Here is a 19380-nt window from a genome sequence, read left to right on the forward strand (position 1 = left end):
ATAGCATTCCCAAGTCCTGGATGCAGAAAAGGGATCACAATGCTTTAAGTGAATTGAGCTGGAGGTCTGAATCCAGTGCCTGGGCACTCACCGCCTGCTAAATATCCAACTGCTTCTGAAAGGTTTTAACAAAATAATAAAAAGCAACTAGTACCGCAAAGGAGCATACAATGGGAATTCTACCAATGCAAATTTCCTTTCTCTTATGTTGATAAAAGTTTGCCTTCATCTAATTAATCTTATGAAATGACAAAGAAAAATGACTACCTCCTCCACAGTTTAGTTATTACAGTGGAAGAGACTTTTGTTCTCCAAAATGAACATCCCCAAGTCCTTTAAGCTCACATGATCTGGCTTCCAGATCATGTATTATCTTTTATTCTTTCTTCCTTGGAGACTTACAGAATTGAACAGAACACTATAGGTCACATCTACCTGACAGAGTCCAGTAGTCTCTGCCCTCTTATTCTGCCTTTACTGATGCTTCCAAGATTTTTTTTTTAACCATTTTGGCAGTATCACACAAAGAAGTGAGCTCATGCTCTACCAAGATTCCTAAGCATTTTGAATATGAATTATTCCACATATCTTCTGTTTTATATTTGCACAGGTTTGAAAAACAATGCTAAATGCAGGACTTCCCATTGTTCTGTTAAATTTCACTTTGTTGGTTTAGATGCTTCATTTTATTTGTTGTAATTTTTAAACCCTTATTCTATTAAAGAATTAGCTAGCCCACTTAGTGACCAGGACACCAGGTAGAATGGAAACTGTGAAGTGTTGGATGCAGAGAGCTTAGGTGTGAAAGGCCTTGTAGGAAATTGGTGGCCTCATGCAGACAGCTAACCCTTCCCTGAAAGTAGTTTCCAAGGCTCGCCCCCAGGGAGCATGTTACAACTGGTGCAAATTCTCTTGGTAGCCTGAAGTGGAGTGTCTTTGGGACTGGAGACTTGAATTCAATTAAATTGATTAGGCACTCTCTATCTTGTTATCTGTACTAAAACTTAATTATCTGCTAACTACTTTAGACTATCCTTTTATCATGCTAAAGATCAATTTCCTTGATAGAGAAGGATGATGTGAAATAGGACTCTTATCTATCAACAGTATTCCCTATGCACCAAGGAGTGACCTATCCCTTTCATTTCTATTTGTTCTAAACATGTTAAAAGTACCTTTTTAAAAAAAATTGCAATCTTGAAAAAAAGCACTAAATGAATAATTAACCCTGAGCCCTGGCCCTGGCTTTGTTATTATTAATCTGATTTTATATAAGACACATGCCCTCTCTGGGCCTGAGACTGATTTCTAGGTGGTTTCTAAATTATTCATATTATTTATTCTTTGATTCAGTGAACTACTCCATTCAGGTCCTTGGTTAGTCAGAAACAACTCTCTTTGCAATTTTTTCCAAGCCTCCAAAGCCTCAGCCTCCAAGCAGCCTCAGTTCTTTCCTGACTTCTGCTTTTTCCCAGAGGCTCCACCCCACAAGCCTGGAAATGCTTTCTCATGTTTCTTTGTCAAGAGTCTCAGTGGGTGATGTTCCCATAATTCCTACCCTCTTCAGAAGAGCAATGGTTCTTTAGAATAAGCTAAGAAGTTTGGTTTATAGGCTTAGTTCAGCAAACATTTATTGAGTTCCTGATAGGCACCAGACATTGCACAATGAATGCAGTAGGATGTGGGAAAAGGAGCAGAGGAGCAATTAGAGAATTAGCAATTAATCATGCGCTCAAAAACTCCCAAGTTGGCAGCAGATCCCAGCACTCAACATCAAGGTTAGCAGTAACTCTAAAGCTTCTCTGAAGTATGAATTCTGGCTTAATGGAGGCTCAGAACTTTTTCTACCCTCCTCATTTATCGATCATCCACTCTATTGCATATATCATTAGATAATTCCCACATGGCCACCATTCCGTAGTTGGTGAACTGCCTGAGATTATCCTGCCAGTGAACAGCAGAGCCAGGGATCATAAGCCACCTCACAGACACTGAACCTGCTGGTACCTTGATTTAGATTTCTCTGTGCCCAGAAATATGAGAAGTAAATTTCTGTTCGAAGTTACTCAGTCTTTAGTAATTCATTACAGCAGCCAAATAGACTCCATCTTGAAATGCAATGAGTTGGAATTCTGAAGGTTTCTGAGAACTTAAAAGCTCAAAGAGTGCTAGCCCTGGGGCAGGGACCATGAACAGGCAGCACAGCTCCCTCCACTTGCTTGGGCTGCTAGCAGCTTCCCTTCCAGGCTGCTATCCTCCTGGCTGTCAGCTGGCAAAGTTGCCCCAGGGTGGGGCCATCCACTCTTACCAGCACAGGCATGATCTGCCTGTAGATTTCAGGAGTCTGACGGCCTACTTGAAGGTTGGTGCTATTTTTTTTTTCTTTGGGGAGTCTTGTTGGTAGGTTAGAGAAGCCTAGATCTAACCTAGATCTAACCTAATGACCTGATGATTCTGTATTTCTCAGCTCCTCTGAGGGAAAGCACAGGAGAGTAGAGGGAGAAATATCAGTGGCTTTCAGCAGTTCTTAGGAGAACTGTGAAGCAAAGGCTGAGATGGAGTGGGATGAGAGACGGTGGTGTGGAGGGTGGGGAAAGTCCAAGAAAATCTGAGGAGAGAGGGAATAGATTTTCTGTATTCAAACCCTCTCCTTTTTTAGAGTTTCCCTACTTTAAATGAAGGTGGTTAGGAGATTCTCTTACCTTCCAGCCTGGTTAAACATCGAACTGCATTTGCAATCATCTTTAAATGAAAAGATACACTAATCTAAAATATATCTAGTCCATAGTCAGTACTTCTAGAAATAAGAGGTAAATCTGAGATTAGATGCTAAAAGTTCTGTCTGCCTCTCCAGGAATGGTTCATTTCTTAACCATTCTATTGAGGAGGTCTATTGAGGCATCAACACAGGCTTGCAACCTTGTCTGCCAGTGATTTCCTGTGTAGTGGGAACCCCATTTTCTCCCCAAGGTTTTGACATACCAGAAAATTGCCACTGACCAATCTCATAAGGGAAAATGTCAAAATTTAAAGTTCCTCCTACCTGCATTACTATGCTAGGAAAAACTGGCACAAGACGATTGTGGATTTTATAGTAGAATTCTTACCTTGAAGGAGTTTATAATCTATTAGAAAGGAAGGAGGAAAAGTACAGCATAAGTAAAGCAAAGGAGTGAGGAAATGCCACTAATAGTGCCAAGGACGCTCTGAGGAAAAAACTAACATCTGGAAAAGGATGGAGCTAATGCGAGAGGCATCTTTTGGTACTGGTGACGGCAGAGAGTGGGTTTTCATCACTTTGCCTTTGCTTCACAGTTCTCCTAAGGGTGGAAGAATCTTTTGACTGAGAGAAAGTGAGGGACAGAGGCCTAAATATTCCCCAGCTTTCAAATAAATGGCTTAGGAGATGTTAGTGGGCTGTAGAGAATCAATGCTTTGAATATTGAAAGCAAATTTTCCCTGTAGGAAAAAAAAACAACAAACTTACAGCAGTTACTCCATCACTAATTTTTCAAGATGCATTATTAATTATTCACTTATACTTGGGATGCAAGAAATAGTTTAAAACGGAATCGATAATCTTTTGTCTCCTATGGATTAGGTATTGCCACAAGACGAGGGAGGATAAGCACCAGATAATCATGGGATCTCTCCCAGGTGGAACTTTCTAAATTATTAAACCTTCAAGGGCACTTTATATCCAGAGATATTCAGACCAAAGTAAGGCATTGTTGGGGGAGGGGAGAAAGAGAAAAGAGGGAGTGAAATGTGCAGAGGAGAAGAGAAAGAAGAGAGGACAGAGAAGAGAAAGAGCAGTTTGTGGGTCTGTGGGAAAGGAATCCAGTTAATTCCTTTATACCAGAAACTCTCAACCCTAGTAATACTTTAAAATCACAAGGATATTTAAAATACTGTGTGTGTTCCCAACACTAGATACCTTGATTTTATTTAGGGGCATAAGTAGTTTTGAAAAACCCCTCTAGGTGATTCTAAGGTATAGCCCAGGCTATGAACCATTGCTCCAAAAGCACTTTTAATATTCTCCAGACCCTTTGTACAAACAAGAGGGAAACAGGGAAGAACAATTTCCAAAGTGGGAAAATAACTGAGAAGAGGCAGGGACATTTTTTGTAGTAAGAGAAAGTCAGCCTTAACATTAGGCTACTCTTCCTGATTATTCTCTTTCACATTTATAACTGCTTTGGCATCTTCGGTTGCTGGGAGCCATTAGCCAAGTAGGTATGACAATTTCCTTGCCAGCGTACCCCATGTTGCTGACATGTTGCAGTGACATTGAATGTAGGTGACCTTGCTCAAGGACCAAGGCAGATTAGGCTGTTCCCGGTTTTAAGATAATCGTGTTTAGGGCGTTCCCAGTTTAGGTTCCAGGTTTAAGGTTTAAGATTATTCCTGCTGGGAATAGGGCGTATCCTGCTGCCTGAGTTCCCCTTGAGTTCTCACGGGATTCAGACAGTATATTTTGGAGATAGAAGCCCAGTGGAGGTGGATTTGGGAAGAGAACGTGGATTTCCCCAGAACGTGATTGTAGACGGCTGGTGTGAGTTCGGGAATAAAGAGTTGCTGTTTGAATCTACAAGCTGTGTGGTGGCTCGTGATTGTGTGCCCAGCCAGACTGCGGCATTCGGTCTTGGTCTTGGGCCTACACTTCTTTCTGTTTACCTCATGTTGGTAAGAACAGTCTCTTCAACCTGCCGAATTCTTTCTACTATATGGAGAAAGTATAGAGAGCAGAGAGCAGGGTAAAGCAAAAACTTGCCCTTTTCTGCTGTGGTAGGCTGAACAGTGACCCCAACTAAGATGTTGTCTTAGCTCAGACTTCTCTAACACAAACCAGAAACAGAGAACACTTCAACAATAATGTTAATTTCTCGCAGCTCTGGAGGCTAGAGTAGCAGCATGGCTGAGTTCTGGTTTGGAACTCTTTCGAGCTGCAGACTGCTGGCTTGCATCCTTTGTATGTGTCTCCTGGCCTCTTCTTATAAGGACACTAATCCTTCTGGACTCTATCCTCATGACCTAATTGCTCCCAGAGGCCAGACCTCCAAATACTGTCACTCTGGGTTTAGTATTTCAATATGAATTTTGGGGAAACACTAACATTCCATCCATCGCTGATGCCCACATCCTAAGCCCCAGAATCTGGGACTATATTGCCTCACATGGGACTTTGCAGATTGGGGATTTGGGGATGGGGAAATTCTTCTGGATTTCCCTGGGCAGGCTCAATGTTATCACAAAGGTTATCCTGAGAGAGGAAATGAAAGGCAGAGTGGGAGGAGATATGATGAGTGCAGGAGAAGGGGTGTAATGTGAGGGGCTGGCTTTGAAGACAGAAGGAACCAAGGAACGCAGGCAGCCCGGAGAAGCCCTGTGATATTTTACACACACTCTCCTAACCTTTGCCACAACCCTGCTCCACAGGTCCTTTTACTGCCCCAGTTTATTAAGGAAGAACCTGAGATTCTGAAGGTCAAATGGCACTGAATATAAGATGCACCATTATGTCGTGTGTCATTAAGAAGCAAAGACACTGGTTACTGTACCACGTCATCAGCACTCACAACATGCACCATTTTGAATTCTAATTTGAAAATCACACTGTAAATGAAATCCAATTTTCCATCTGTTGACTCTACACTGCATGTTAGAAAAATAAAATATGAAATTCTCTAAAAGTGTTCTAACCTATCACCCTTAAAGCTATTCTATCCTGTACGGTAGCCACTGACCACATGTGGCTAGCTGCAAATGAGATGTGCAGTAGGTGTAAACTAAGGTATTTCAAAGACAGTTTGATTTAAAAAAAAAAGAATGTTAAATGTTTCATTAGTAACTTTTTATTGATTGCACACTGAAGTGATAATATTTTGAATATGGTGGGTTCAATAATAGACAATATTAACATTAATTTTATTTATCTTTGCTTTTAAACCTTTTTCTTAAACTTTTGAAATGTGGTTTTTAAAATATGCAGCTTGTATTTCTGCACTGCCTTAAAGCATGTGAATGATCTATCTATTGAGTGAAACAGCACTATTCTGGAGTTATGAAACAATTTTGTGCCTTTTTTCTCCCAGAGGTGAAAGGTTACAAATTTTACAAAATTCTAGCAAGATGGAGTGAGTGAGTGGGTGTGTGCGTGTATGTGTACGTGTGTGTGTGTGTGTGTGTGTGTTGTTGAAATTGTAGGAGGTCAGGGCAGAAGGTCCATTTATGTTTTCCTTTTGGAACATGTCACTATTCTTACTTTTTATTGTGGTAACATATGCATAACATTAAATTTGCTATTTTAATTTTAACTGTATCTTAAGTGTGCAAATCAGTGGTTTAAAGTGTATTTACTCTGTTTCACAACCAGTACTGTGGTCCATCTTCAGGGATTTTTCATCTTCCCAAACTGAAAGTCTGTACCTGTTGAACAATAACTCCCATTTCCTACTCCCCTTAGCTTTTGGTAACCACTATTCTACTCTGTTTCTATTAATTTAATTATTCTAGGTACCTCACATAAGTGGAATCACACAGTATATATATGTAAGAATTGCATTCTTTTTTGAGGCTGAACAGTATTCCACTGTGTGCCTGTACTTGTGTTGAAGGGATCTAGCTCTACTTTATCTCACATTCTTTTGTAGTTTCTGGCATAGGGACTCTCCATAGACTCCTTCTAGTGAATTGTGACTCAGGTAATAGTAAAGCACTCCTGATTTTGTCCCTGAAAGAAATTCGGCAATGTCTGGAGACATTGGTTTTCACCTCTGAGTGGTGAGTGCTTCTCCTGGTACCTAGCAGGTAGAGGCTGGGGGATGCTGTTAAACATCCTACAATACTTAGAACAGCCACTCCTAAGACTTAACTGGCCTCCAGTGTCAGTAGGGCTGAGACTGAGAATCTTTTCTAGATTTATTTTCTTACTTCTGTTTGGCTCCAGTAGGGAATCTGATAAATGCCAGTTTTACTAAGAGTGTGTTTCCTGGATGGGTAGTTGATTTCAGGAGGAACAGGTAGAGAAGTTTGGAGAGGACAGATTCTGATGGTAATTGGGGTCCCTTGTTATGTAACAGGCCTGGGCATCAGTTTCCCCTAACCTCAAGTCCCAAGTTTGTATAATATAAGGTGGGAGAGTGTGCCACCATAACCAAAATACCTGACATAAGCAACTTATAGGAGGAGCTGATTCTGGCTCATGGTTTCAAAGGTTTCAGTCCATGGTTGGCTGGGTCCTTTGCTTTGGGTCTGAGGTAAGGCAAAGCATCATGGCAGAAGAGTATGACAGAGGAAAACTGCTCACCTCATGCAGCCAGGAAGCACAGAGAGAGGGAGAAAGTGTTCAAGACAAGATATACCCTTCCAGTGCTTGGCCCCAGTGGCCTACTTCCTCCAAGTAGGCCCCACCTCCTACAGTTTCTACTCCCTCTCAATGTTGCCATCAAATTATTATCCATCAATGGATTAACATACTGATGATGTCAAAGTCCTCACTATCCAATCAATTCCCAAGAGTCTCCACATCTGAACACTGCTGCATGGGGAATCAAGCTTTCAACATATGAGGCTTTGGGGATCTTTCCAGATCCAAATCATAACAGAAGGTATTGTTGTGAAATGTAAAGAAATATTTGGTACTAACACCCTTTGAGTGTTGGAGTTATAACCATAAGCTTTACATGAGGTAATATATTGCAGTCCTATTGGGTGGATTTACACAGACTTTCAGCTCATTTAAGTGTAGTCACTTCTTTTTTTTTTAAATATTGATTTTTTAGTTTTAGGTGGACACAATATCTTTATTTTTATGTGGTACTGAGAATCACATGCTATGCGAGCATGCTACCACTTGAGCCACATCCCCAGCCCAAGTGCAGTCACTTCTTAAAAGTTATGTTTAATTTTAAGGTACCAGTTTTTGTCTTTGTTCTGCCACTGGAAAAACATTGGAAAATCCCAATAGCATTTTTTTAACCTGCCTATAATTCCAGACTCTAACTTTTATAGATATACTTAAATGCAATGAAGCTAGAATCAATAAGATGGAATTATTCAGCGAATTTCCAGTGACAGAATTGAAGAGCTTAATCTGACAAGGAAAGTGAAAATGAAGAGATTGTCAGTCTAATGTATGTGCATGAAAATGTCCAATTCTGGGATCACAGAGTGCTTGGGGATTATTCTGCGCTGGTTCATCACCTTCAATAAATCTCACCTTCTAGATACACATACACACTCATACACATAGATTCTGACCTGTGCTGATTGGAAAAGATAAACAGGTGTCTTGTTATCTGTGATAAGAGTGTCCATGGTTGGTTGTGTGTAGATGACGTTTTAAAATTTGAATCATTTAAAATATTTTATTATTACACTTCCTTAACTTGTAGGAGTACTTAATTACTGTTGAATCACGGATTTCTTTGAGAATATAATAAAAAGTTATGGCCTATATTCCCAGAAATATGAACATAAAAACACAGGCACAATATTTTGAATATGATTTTAGGAAATTTATAAATATTTCTAAGGAAGAGTCTTAAAGGCTTTATGTTAAAAATTCCTGGAAAATGAATTGTGGGGTGAATTCATTTATGAAGTGATCTATCATTCCATAAACAATCTACCAGTCTACAACTGGGGTTGTACATTTACAATAGGTGTTGGAACTCAAATGTTTGTCAGGGTTAGATGGGAAACCTAAATGAGTGACACAGGAAGGACTTAAGGCAGTAGACCAGGAAACATTTACCTGTATTTGCTTTTTCAGATCTATCCACCTACCCATATCCATCAGTCCATCTTAATTCTTATGCACATCAATCTGAGGTACAGACATCAGAACACTTCTGAAACATTTCTGTTGCCCATTTTGGTACTCTTTTGACATCAGTTTTTATGTGTTTGTGTGCTCATGCACACACCCTATATTGTAAATGAAGGTTCTCTACCTGAGTTGGCACATTTTGGATTATGAAACGATTACGCAGTGTTTTTGTTAGCTTCTCATTGCTGTGATGAAAAGACCCAACAAGAACAATTTAGAAGAGGAAAAGTATCTGGGGTTCGCAGTTTCAGCGGTCTCAGTCCACAGACACCCGTCTCCATTGTTCTAGGACAGCCAGAGGTGAGGAAGCATCATGGCAGAAGTGTGTGGCAGGAGGAAATCAACTTGGGACATCACATCAGAAAGCAGAGAGACTTCTCTCACCAAGGACAACTATAGGACTCAGAGGAACACCCTCAGTGACACATCTCCTCTAGCCACACCCTACCTGCCTATAGTTATTACCCAGTTAATCCCTATCAAGGGATTAATGCACTGATTAGGTTAAAACTCTCATAACCCAATCATTTCACCTCTAAGCTTTCTTGCATTGTCTCACATGTGAACTTTTGGAGGACCCCTCATATCTAAACCATAAGAACAAATTATGCCACTGCACTGCTGTGGTTAGGACTGATGCTTGATGATGTTATATAGGAATTATCATAGGATGGCAGTGAAGCCAGTGAAGATACGAAGGGTTAATTATTCAGAATTTGGAGCTGGGGCTGTGGCTCAGTGGTAGAGTGCTCACCTGGCACACATATGGCCCTGGGTTTGATCCTCAGCACCACATAAAAATAAAGGTATTTTTTAAAAAAAGAATTCAAGAATCTATTTTTAGTGCAATCTATTTTTAGATCAAAATTAATGAGTGATTTTTTTCTATCTAAAGTTGCAGAATTACAAACAACTCTCATATGGACACCAAGAAAACCCAGAATGCTAAAGGGGTGGGACACAATGGGGAATGATCTCAGTAGTTACTGCCAAATAAAGAAGTATGCAGATTAAGGAGACACAAGAACGGAGGTCCAAAGGACCATGTGATCAGACAAGTTTTTACTGTGGTAATTAGTGGTAAATATTTTGCTTATTGTGTTGTAGGGAAGCAAATTTTTCATTAAGTAGTGAAATAAGTATACATGATAAAAGTAAAATGTGTACAATAACTTATGGTATTTTCATGTTTTGTGCCACATAGAGATAAGTTCTTTGCCATGTTTTAATTATTTTTTAAAAAGACAAATTATGATATAGGCACAGAGAAGGAAACTGAGGTTTAGAGATATCTTATATCTCAAAAATCACACTGTTAGGAAATGCTAGAACTCTGATATGAATCCTCTTCTATCTTATTTCAGACATATTCTCCTAAGTACACAGTATATTGTGAATTCTCTAAAATTTTTCCATATTGGAAATAAGAATCTTAGTAACAGAACATGAATACAACCAGCTACAAAATTTGTGGAGCCCCACGCAAGATAAAAATGCAAGTTCCATTGTTCAAGAATGATTAAGAATTTTACTTTTCACTATGGACTTTGTGGAGGCTACCGCAGCAGGTGCCTCAGGTCCGCAGATATAAGGACCCAGAACTCCAGCCAGCCATGAGGACTGAGTAAACATGACAAAGATGGATGGCGGGCTTAATATAGAATATTGAAGGGAGCGAGCGGCCTGGTATAAGATTGCATATTAGCAAAAGGATCATCAGCAGCTGAGTTTTGGAGCCTGAAGCATTGGCCTTTTCATGAGGTTTTTGGAATGGAGCCCTGAAGTGCAGGTTATAAACCTGGCAGCAGCACCTAAGCCCTGGTGGAACCTGTATCTCCTAGAGGATGATCAGTTCTGGGGATCAGTAACCGCCATTGATTTGGATTCTAAAAACCTAAACAGCTTCAACATTTGGAAACATGGTCACCTTGTGTATCAGGCTGTTCACAAGAGATTATTCAACAGGCCCATTTGGTGTCATTACCCCACCCAACAGGAATTTCTATACCTTTTAATCATTTTATGTGTACACATTGGTTGCCCTTATATTGGAAGGGTGAGATCTTTAAGCCAAAAATTGTTTCTCGCTTGAATATAATGTCTGTAATTACCTTCAACTAATATCATAATAAACAATGGTCTTTGGTGATTCTTGAGTATGCATTAAAAAAAAAGAATTTGAAGATAACCACAACAGAGCATTACCCAAATTGTGGGGCCCTTTGACACTTAGGGCCCTGCGTGACTGCACAGGGAAAGAATCCATGAAGCTCCAGTGGGACGTGCCAGTGGAATATGGAACTGAGTCTCACAGAAGGTCACCTACAGAATGACAGCCAGACAAAAGATGAGAAATCTCATGTAGACCACAAGAGAGAACACATGCTATACCCACCAGCCTCTTCAGTGAACTGGAGCTGTAAATTTATGTAGGAAACACACCTTATCATATTTGTAGTTTGTGGGATATAGATTATATAGTGAAACACGTTGAACTCACTGTTTGGTGTGCTTTTGATCTTTCTGAACTCAGTGTCGTACAGTTAGGTTTTAAAACAACTCCAGTGATGTTGCAGCAAGTTCTCTAGACTAAGTCCCTTCTGACCATTGCTATCAAGATTCTGGCCAGAAGCTGTGGTTCAGGCCTGTAATCCCAGTGGCTCAAGCGGCTGAGGCTGGAGGATCGAGAGTTCAAAGCCAGCCTCAGCAACTTAGCAAGTCCCTAAGCAACTCAGTGATACCCTGTTTCTAAATAAAATACAAAAAAGAGCTGGGGATGTGGCTTAGTGGTTAAGAGCCCCTGAGTTCATTCTCCAGTACACCTCCCCCACACAAACAAAAAAAGATTCTGGTGTCCTAGTGGTTGAAAACAGGTAAGCCTTCCTCCCCCACTCTCCAGCCTCCCCAATCTATCCCATAGGTATGCCTTTTGCCAGGCTTGATGTGTGATTTTAGGCCCAGAGAAACTGATACCGCTGGTTATTGGTGACAAGTTCTGCCTCCTCACATGCTGAAGTTTGACATTAGAGAAGCAAACCGAGACAAGCATATAAAGCAGGGTTTATTTAAAAAGGGGTAACACAGACTTCTTCCAGGAGGGAGAAGGAGGCCATAGCTGGTAGCCTGATATCCCAAGAATTGAGGGAATTCTACCTTTTTTATATGTCCTAGGCTTCCTTCGTTCTCCTGCTTTCTTCCCCTTATCTCTCTCCTTCCTGCTTGATTAGGCCCAGGAGATGCTCCAGTGGGTTGGCCAAAAAGTGAGAAGCAGATGGGCTGGAGGGGCCAAGGGAGAATAATCTGGGCAGGAAGGGGATCCAGGGTGCATTAACAACTTTTGTAACTCTCTGGAGGGAGGGACAATCCCTGGGACATGTTACCTTAGCAACAGGTTGGAGCAGATTATATTGATAAAGGTGGAGGAAGGGCTCTTAGAGCATTAACATTTCAATCCCTCTCCAACTTCCCAGACCCAAGTTTGCCTCCTTGATCTGATCTGACCCAGTTTACCTATCTATACTGACTGCCTGTGTTAATTCTGGCTTCAAAACTATAAATGTCACATGTGACTTCTGAACAAGCTTCCACCATCTTGCATACACCCTCAATCAAAATCCTGATTTTCTGAGATCAAAATCTGTTTGTGCAGAAGGGACTTATGAATAGATGGGAGACCTGTGAGTTTTTGCATGATGCATGCAAATGAACACAGTTCTCCCTTGGCAGAGTGGTGAAGCTGTCAAGCTTGTGTTTAAACTGCTGCTCTCTGCTACCCCATCCTCTGTTGGTTGCCCCTTTCTCCTCCACATAGAGCCCCTTCAGGGTTCCCTGGTTTAGGTCTCATAGTTCCTTACCTCTTTAGGATTGATTGATATTCTGTGAAGCCTGGACCTGATCTTTTTCTCTCCTCTCAGCAGGTCTTAGTAGATTCTCTCTGTCCCTCAGTGCTGTCTTATGTAAATGGTCAGGAGAAAATGAATCTCTTGTGTTAATTTGAGCTGCCTAATAGCTAACACTAGATTGATGGGTTGCTTTCATGCTTTAATGCCTTCATTCAGGGACAAGGAATGAGGGAACATTAGGTAGCTAGACCATATCTTTGTACTCTACCTCTAACAGTGGGGCTATTCCAGCTGCCTTCAGCTCCTGTGAGCAATAATGTGCACATTTCAACGAGGAGGGGAAAGTCCTGCTGTCTGTGAAGTGAGTAAAAAAACAATGGATAATACATATTTATTCACTGTTAAGTGAGTTTGAATGATATCAATTTGCTTATCAAATGTTAAGAGTTAAAAAAGATACTGAATGTTGTTGGGAATTAAGTGAAACTGACATTCAGATTGTACAAGAATATAAATCAGTGCATAATTTTATGAAGGGAAACTTCACAGTTTATGGTAAATATTATACACAAACATATACACAAGTACATTATATAGATATGTATTATTTATGTATACTGTATATACACAAATAAAATGTCTGAAGGACTTACATGATAGTCCACAATGCCCTGTTTGGTCTGGCCCTGCTAGCCTTCTGACCATGTTCTTTCCTCTCCTTTCTGCTATGAGGTTAATGGCACTGGCTTCTCTCAGTTCTTCAATGTATTTCATCACAAAAGCTTGTAATAATGCATTAAGCTCTACCTTTTGAACTGATTGTTTGGGTACTAAAAATGTAAAAGTTTGATCGGGTGTAACTATTGCTGCTGTAACATTATTTGACCCATCAGTAAATATATTTGGAGCATTCATGATAGGTGTTTTTCTTGCCATTTTTGGAAAAATTACAGGATGCAATGACCAAAAAGACAATAAAGGATTAGATGGTAAGTGGTTATCAAATGAAACATTAGATTTGCACATGATTATTGCCCAAGTATTTAACTCATTAGCTAACTCATCAATTTGATTCATAGTACATGGAGTAATAATTTTATTGGGAGAAATTCCAAACACTCCCTTTGCTGCTTTTATTCCTTTGAGTATTAATTGTCCTACAGCCTCAGGATACCTAGTAAGAATAGTGTTAGGAGAATAAGATAAATGTATCCATAATAATGGACCTTCTTGCCAAAATACTCCTGTAGGAATATTTTTTGTTGGTAGTACAATAAATAATAAAGGCAAACTTATATCAATTCTATCCAAATGCATATTTTCCATATATGTTTCAATGATTTTTAATGCCTTTCTTGCTTCAGGCGTTAACATGCGGGGTGAATTTGGATCTGATGGACCTTTTAGGATATCAAATAAAGGTCCCAACTCTCCTGTTGGTATACCTAGATAAGGCCTTATCCAATTTATGTCTCCTAACAACTTTTGAAAGTCGTTAAGTGATTTGAGTTGATCTACTCGTATTTGAATTTTTGGTGGATGGACCATGGTTGAGGATAATAGAACTCCTAAATAATTAATTGGAAAATTTAATTGTACTTTATCTATTGCTATCTCTAGATTATAATTTTTTAATAAGTTTGTAAGTGTGGCATAACATTCTAGCAATGTGTTTTTATCTTTGTGTGCTAATAATACATCATCCATATAGTGAAATATTTGTAGTTCAGGATTTTGATTTCTAAGTGGCTGGATTACTTTGTTAACTTAAATTTGACACATAGTTGGGCTGTTAGCCATCCCTTGAGGGAGTACTTTACATTCATATCTCTGATCAGGACCTTCATGATTCAGTGCAGGGATAGTAAATGCAAAACGTGGACTATCCTCAGGATGAATTGGAATTGAAAAAAAAAAACAATCTTTAATATCTATAAATAAAACATACCAAGTTTTTGGCAAAGCAGACAATTGAGGAATCCCCGATTGAGCAGGTCCTATAATAACCATCTCATTATTAATGGCTCTTAAATCTTGCAATAATCTCCATTTACCAGATTTCTTTTTGATGACAAAAATGGGAGTATTATGGGGAGATACAGAAGGTTGTATATGTCCTTCCGCTAATTGTTGTTTGACCAGGTCATGGGCTGCTTATATCTTTTCTTTAGTCAGGGGCCACTGAGGAACCCATACTGGTCTTTCTGATTTCCAAGTAATTTTTATTGTCTCAGTGGCCCTTTCTGAAAATCCAACCCATGTCTGTCCGTTCCTTGATCTATTTGTATTGGTGCTGCTATACCTTGTTCTTGTTTGTCTAATCTTTTTCCTTTCCTAAAACCTTGTCTAGTCATAATAGTGGGTGCATTTTTGTTGATGTTATTTGTTAATGTCAAACCTAATTGATCTAGGACATCTCGTCCCCATAAATTTATAGGAAGATGATCCAATACATATGGCTGTATAGTTCCTTCACATCCTTCAGGATCCTTCCAATGTAATACCATTGCACTATGGGGATTAGTCGCCACTCCTAGGCCTCGAAGCATTTGAGTGGCTTGTTGTAATGGCCAATGTTTTGGCCATTCTTGACGAGAGATGATGCTAAGGTCTGCACCTGTATCCAGTAGCCCATTAAATTCATGTCCTTGAATATTTAGTTTTAGCATGGGGGGAGAATCTAAATTTAAAGAAAGCATAGCCCAATCTACACCTGTGGAGCCTAATCCCTTGGAACCTCTTTCTACAGTACAACTGGAAAATTTATCATGTAGGCTGGGTATTATTAGTAACTGTGCTATTCTATCTCCTGGTGAAATTACTGATATACCCTTTGGAGGACTGGCTATAATTTTTATTTCACCTTCATAATCGGGATCAATTACCCCAGGACTTATCATAAGTCCTTTTAGAGAAGAAGAGCTGCATCCCAATAATAAGCCTACTGTTCCTTTGGGAAGAGGTCCTTTTACCCCTGTGGGAATGATTTGAACTCCCATCTCTGGAGTTAGTACTGCTCTGGTGGAGGCGCAGATGTCCAACCCTGCGCTCCCTCTGGTTTGTCTGATGAGGGATCTAATGGACAATGTGTCCTGGGCACTACCCTGATGGGGTTGCTGGGTTCCTCCAGTGCTCCGTATATTTGTGGTTTGGGGCCCCGGAGCATTGGGCCCCCCTGTCCATTTTTTGGCAATGGAGCCCGATGCCTTTCTCCACGATATCGTGGATAAACACCTGATCCTTGTTCATTTTTTGATAATGGAGTACCCTCTATGGTGGTTTGAGAATGGCATTCATTAGCCCAATGTCTCCCTCTACTGCATAGTGGGCAAATACCCGGTATTCTACTCCTTTGATACCTAGTTTTGTTAAACCCTCCTCCTATGGGGCAATTCCTTTTAAAATGTCCTGTTTGTTCACAATTGTAGCATGTTCTTGGCCTGGCGTCTAAAGCCTGTTTTACTGCAGCTGCCATGACTTGCCCTTGTTCTAAAGACTGTTTTACTGCAGCTGCCAGGACTTGCTCTTGTTCATTAATGTCTCTACATAATTTAATATATGTGTTTAAATCTTCATGTTTCCATGATCTAATGACTTCTCTGCACCAACGATTCTCTTGCTCATAAGCCAGTTGTTTTATTGATGGCATTGCTTGTTCCATATTCCCCAAAACTCTGGTAGCTGTTTGAATAAGCCTATCTACAAATTCAGTGTAAGATTCATTAGCTCCTTGTATTACCTTAGATAATTGACCTTGTAAACCTCCATGTCCTTGTAAAGTCTTCCATGCCCTAACCACCTCTGCAGCAATTTGTGCGTATACACCAGGATCATATGCAATTTGTTGCTGCTGATCCTCATAAGGTCCCTTTCCTAACAACATATCTAGATTTCTCTGAGGATAACCAGCTGCTGCATTTCGCCTAGCCGTCTCCTTGCAAAATTCCTCATTGGCAACCTTCCATAACAGGTATTGTCCTCCATTTAGCACAGCTTTATGCATATTAGCCCAATCTGCTGGGGTCATGTTCAAGTTGTTAATGGATTCGACCATGCTTACAGTGAAGGACCATAGGTTGTTACAGCCTCTTTTAGCTGCTTCACTGTTTTGAAATTTAAAGCATTGTGAATTCGCTGCCCTCCTACCTCAAATACAGGGCATGTTAATATTTGAGATCCTGTCTCAGGATCCCAACTATCAACTACAGGGGTTGGGGGCCTCCCAGCATATGGAGGTGGCGCTGTTGGTTGGACACTTATGCCCTCTGGTGATAGAAAGGTGTTAGTAGCAGTCTCCTGTTGTAACTTTTCCCCTGATGGCTTTTTCTGCTCTAAGCTTTCTTCCTCTATCTGACTAGCTCGAAAGACCTTCTCTTTTACTTGAATCTTTTCCTCTTTCTGACTAACTTGAGAGACCTTCTCTTTTACTTGAATCAATATGTCTTCTCCTTCCTCTACCTTTGTCTGAACTGAAGGCTTTGGACTAAGCAAACAAGACACCAACGCCCACAATGTCAATGTGCCAACTGGCAGAGTCCCTGGGCTTTTCTTTTCTATTCTTTTTAAATCTTCACCATGATGGTTCCATTGTGATATATTTAACAACTCCTCCTTAAAAAGCCATGGGCTACATTTTTGTACTGTATCAACGTATGCCCTGACTGCTCTCGATTTTACTGGGATGCCTCCTTCCTCTAACAATTTACTTAACACTCTTTCGGTTTGTTTTTTACTAATTTCTGATCCCATATTTCTGCTATAATACAACCCAACAAGATAACGCCTAACAAAACTGAAACAGAGTGAAACAAAATTGGAACAACAAAAAATCATTATAATAGCCTCCTGAAATGTCCATCCGTCCTTTCTCCCTATCTGTTCCTCAGATGTGAGCGGTTTTTCTTCCATCTTACACATCTCCAGGGACAGGCAACTTAAAACAAAAGTGAAGCAAAACAAAAGAATAATCTTAAAATGGCTACCCATCCTCTCTCCCTGCCCTCAGGGGCGAGCAGTTTACCTTATCACTTACCCTCATTCGTTCCCCATGCGGCCCACCAAATGCCGCAGTCTGGCTGGGCACAATTCAGGAGCCACTTGTCAAAAGAAACGAACTTTATTTTTAGAACCACACACACCAAACCACGCAGCTCCTCAGGAAAACCTTCAGAGCCCAACTGCCACCACCGGCTTCCCACAAGCCTCTCAACCTCCCCCACTCCTCCTGCTCTTGAGGCTGATTGGCTGGGTCGCGTGGGCAAAGCCAAAAAAAGTCCCCCAATGAGCAGCTCCGTGGTCTGAAAGGGCGGGGAAACAGCCCAATGAGCATCACTGCAGAGGAGCCAATCAGTTGGCAGCTAGAAGTTTGCTGGGGCCGCTGTGAGCCAATCATCAGCTGGCAGCTGGAAGTTTGCTGGGGCCCCTTTGGCTGTGGCTCTCAACAAGCCTTCTGACCATGTTCTTTCCTCTCCTTTCTGCTATGAGGTTAATGGCACTGGCTTCTCTCAGTTCTTCAATGTATTTCACGCTTCCTCCTGCCAAGGAGCTTTGTGTGTGTCATTCTTTCTGCTTGGAAGGCTCTCCATCCTCTTTTGACTAAATATTTCCTCAGACCTCAGTCTAAGGGTCACCTCCTCAGGAAGCCTGCTCAGACCACTCTTCCTCTCATATGTGCCAGAGTCTGGCCAGGTTCCCTTATGTTCTGCTTTTAAAAACTGAATTCCTTTCCTTGTGGTACTTGGCCTGGGAAATGATGATCTTCCCCTTTGTGTGAATGCTACTCATCTCTGTCTTCTTTCACATGGTACAAGTTCAAAGACAACAGGTTAGAGCTGACTTATGCATCTCCAGTAATTGGAAAAGTCCGGGTATTTAGAAAGGGTTCAAAAAACACTTGCTGATTAAATAAATAAATAATTGGATTATCCTAAATTTCTATTATTTTTTTTCTTTGAGCTTTCTTGTATTTTCCAAATCACAATGATCATGTGATACATTTATAATAAAAAATAATCATTTAAAAATATTTTCCCTTTCCCTTTGAGGCTGCAGCTGTTCTCTGCAGAGCCTGCTGCTTTTGGCTCTGATTCCTCTGACTGCTACTGTTCTAGGCTCATTTATGCCATGGAACATGATTATGCTGCATTGTCTGGAATTCTGCCGCAGCTGGGAATATGCTCTGCCTATCAACTTTGGGCATAATGCAAGTAGACTGGGAGCCTGCAGTTATCTCTCCCTTGCCCTCAGGGGTTCAGCCTAGTGGCTTTTGTGACTCACAAATGACCCTTTGACAAAGACACTCTGAACCTTGTCTGCCAGCAAATAACAAGTCAGTAGGATTTTACTGAATGTAAGTCCTGCTGTTGTGTCTGAAGATTGTCAAGAATCCTTCACACTTCACTCTTGTATCTAAGACAGTTATAATCACCATGACTTTTCCTGTGGAGTCAAACCTGAGCTTTTTCAGGGAATTAATACAAGTGACTTCATGGTTTCAGCTTGAGATTCAAGTTCTTGCTTTCTTTGTACAAAATGACAGCATAAATGCAATCGTGTTTGGAACTAAGTGAGAGTAATTTCTCCATATGGTGCTTCAGGTGGCATTTAAGATATTTTTAAGACTTCTGTAGGCAAGTTAAAAAAAAATCTTGTCAGTCTGCAAACATTTTACCAGCCTCCACAATATTCACCTACACTTCACAA

The sequence above is a fragment of the Marmota monax genome, unplaced genomic scaffold, assembly GCF_021218885.2.
Source record: "Marmota monax isolate L192 unplaced genomic scaffold, Marmota_monax_Labrador192_F-V1.1 WCK01_AAM20220418_F8-fsc00001, whole genome shotgun sequence".
NCBI lineage: Eukaryota > Metazoa > Chordata > Mammalia > Rodentia > Sciuridae > Marmota > Marmota monax.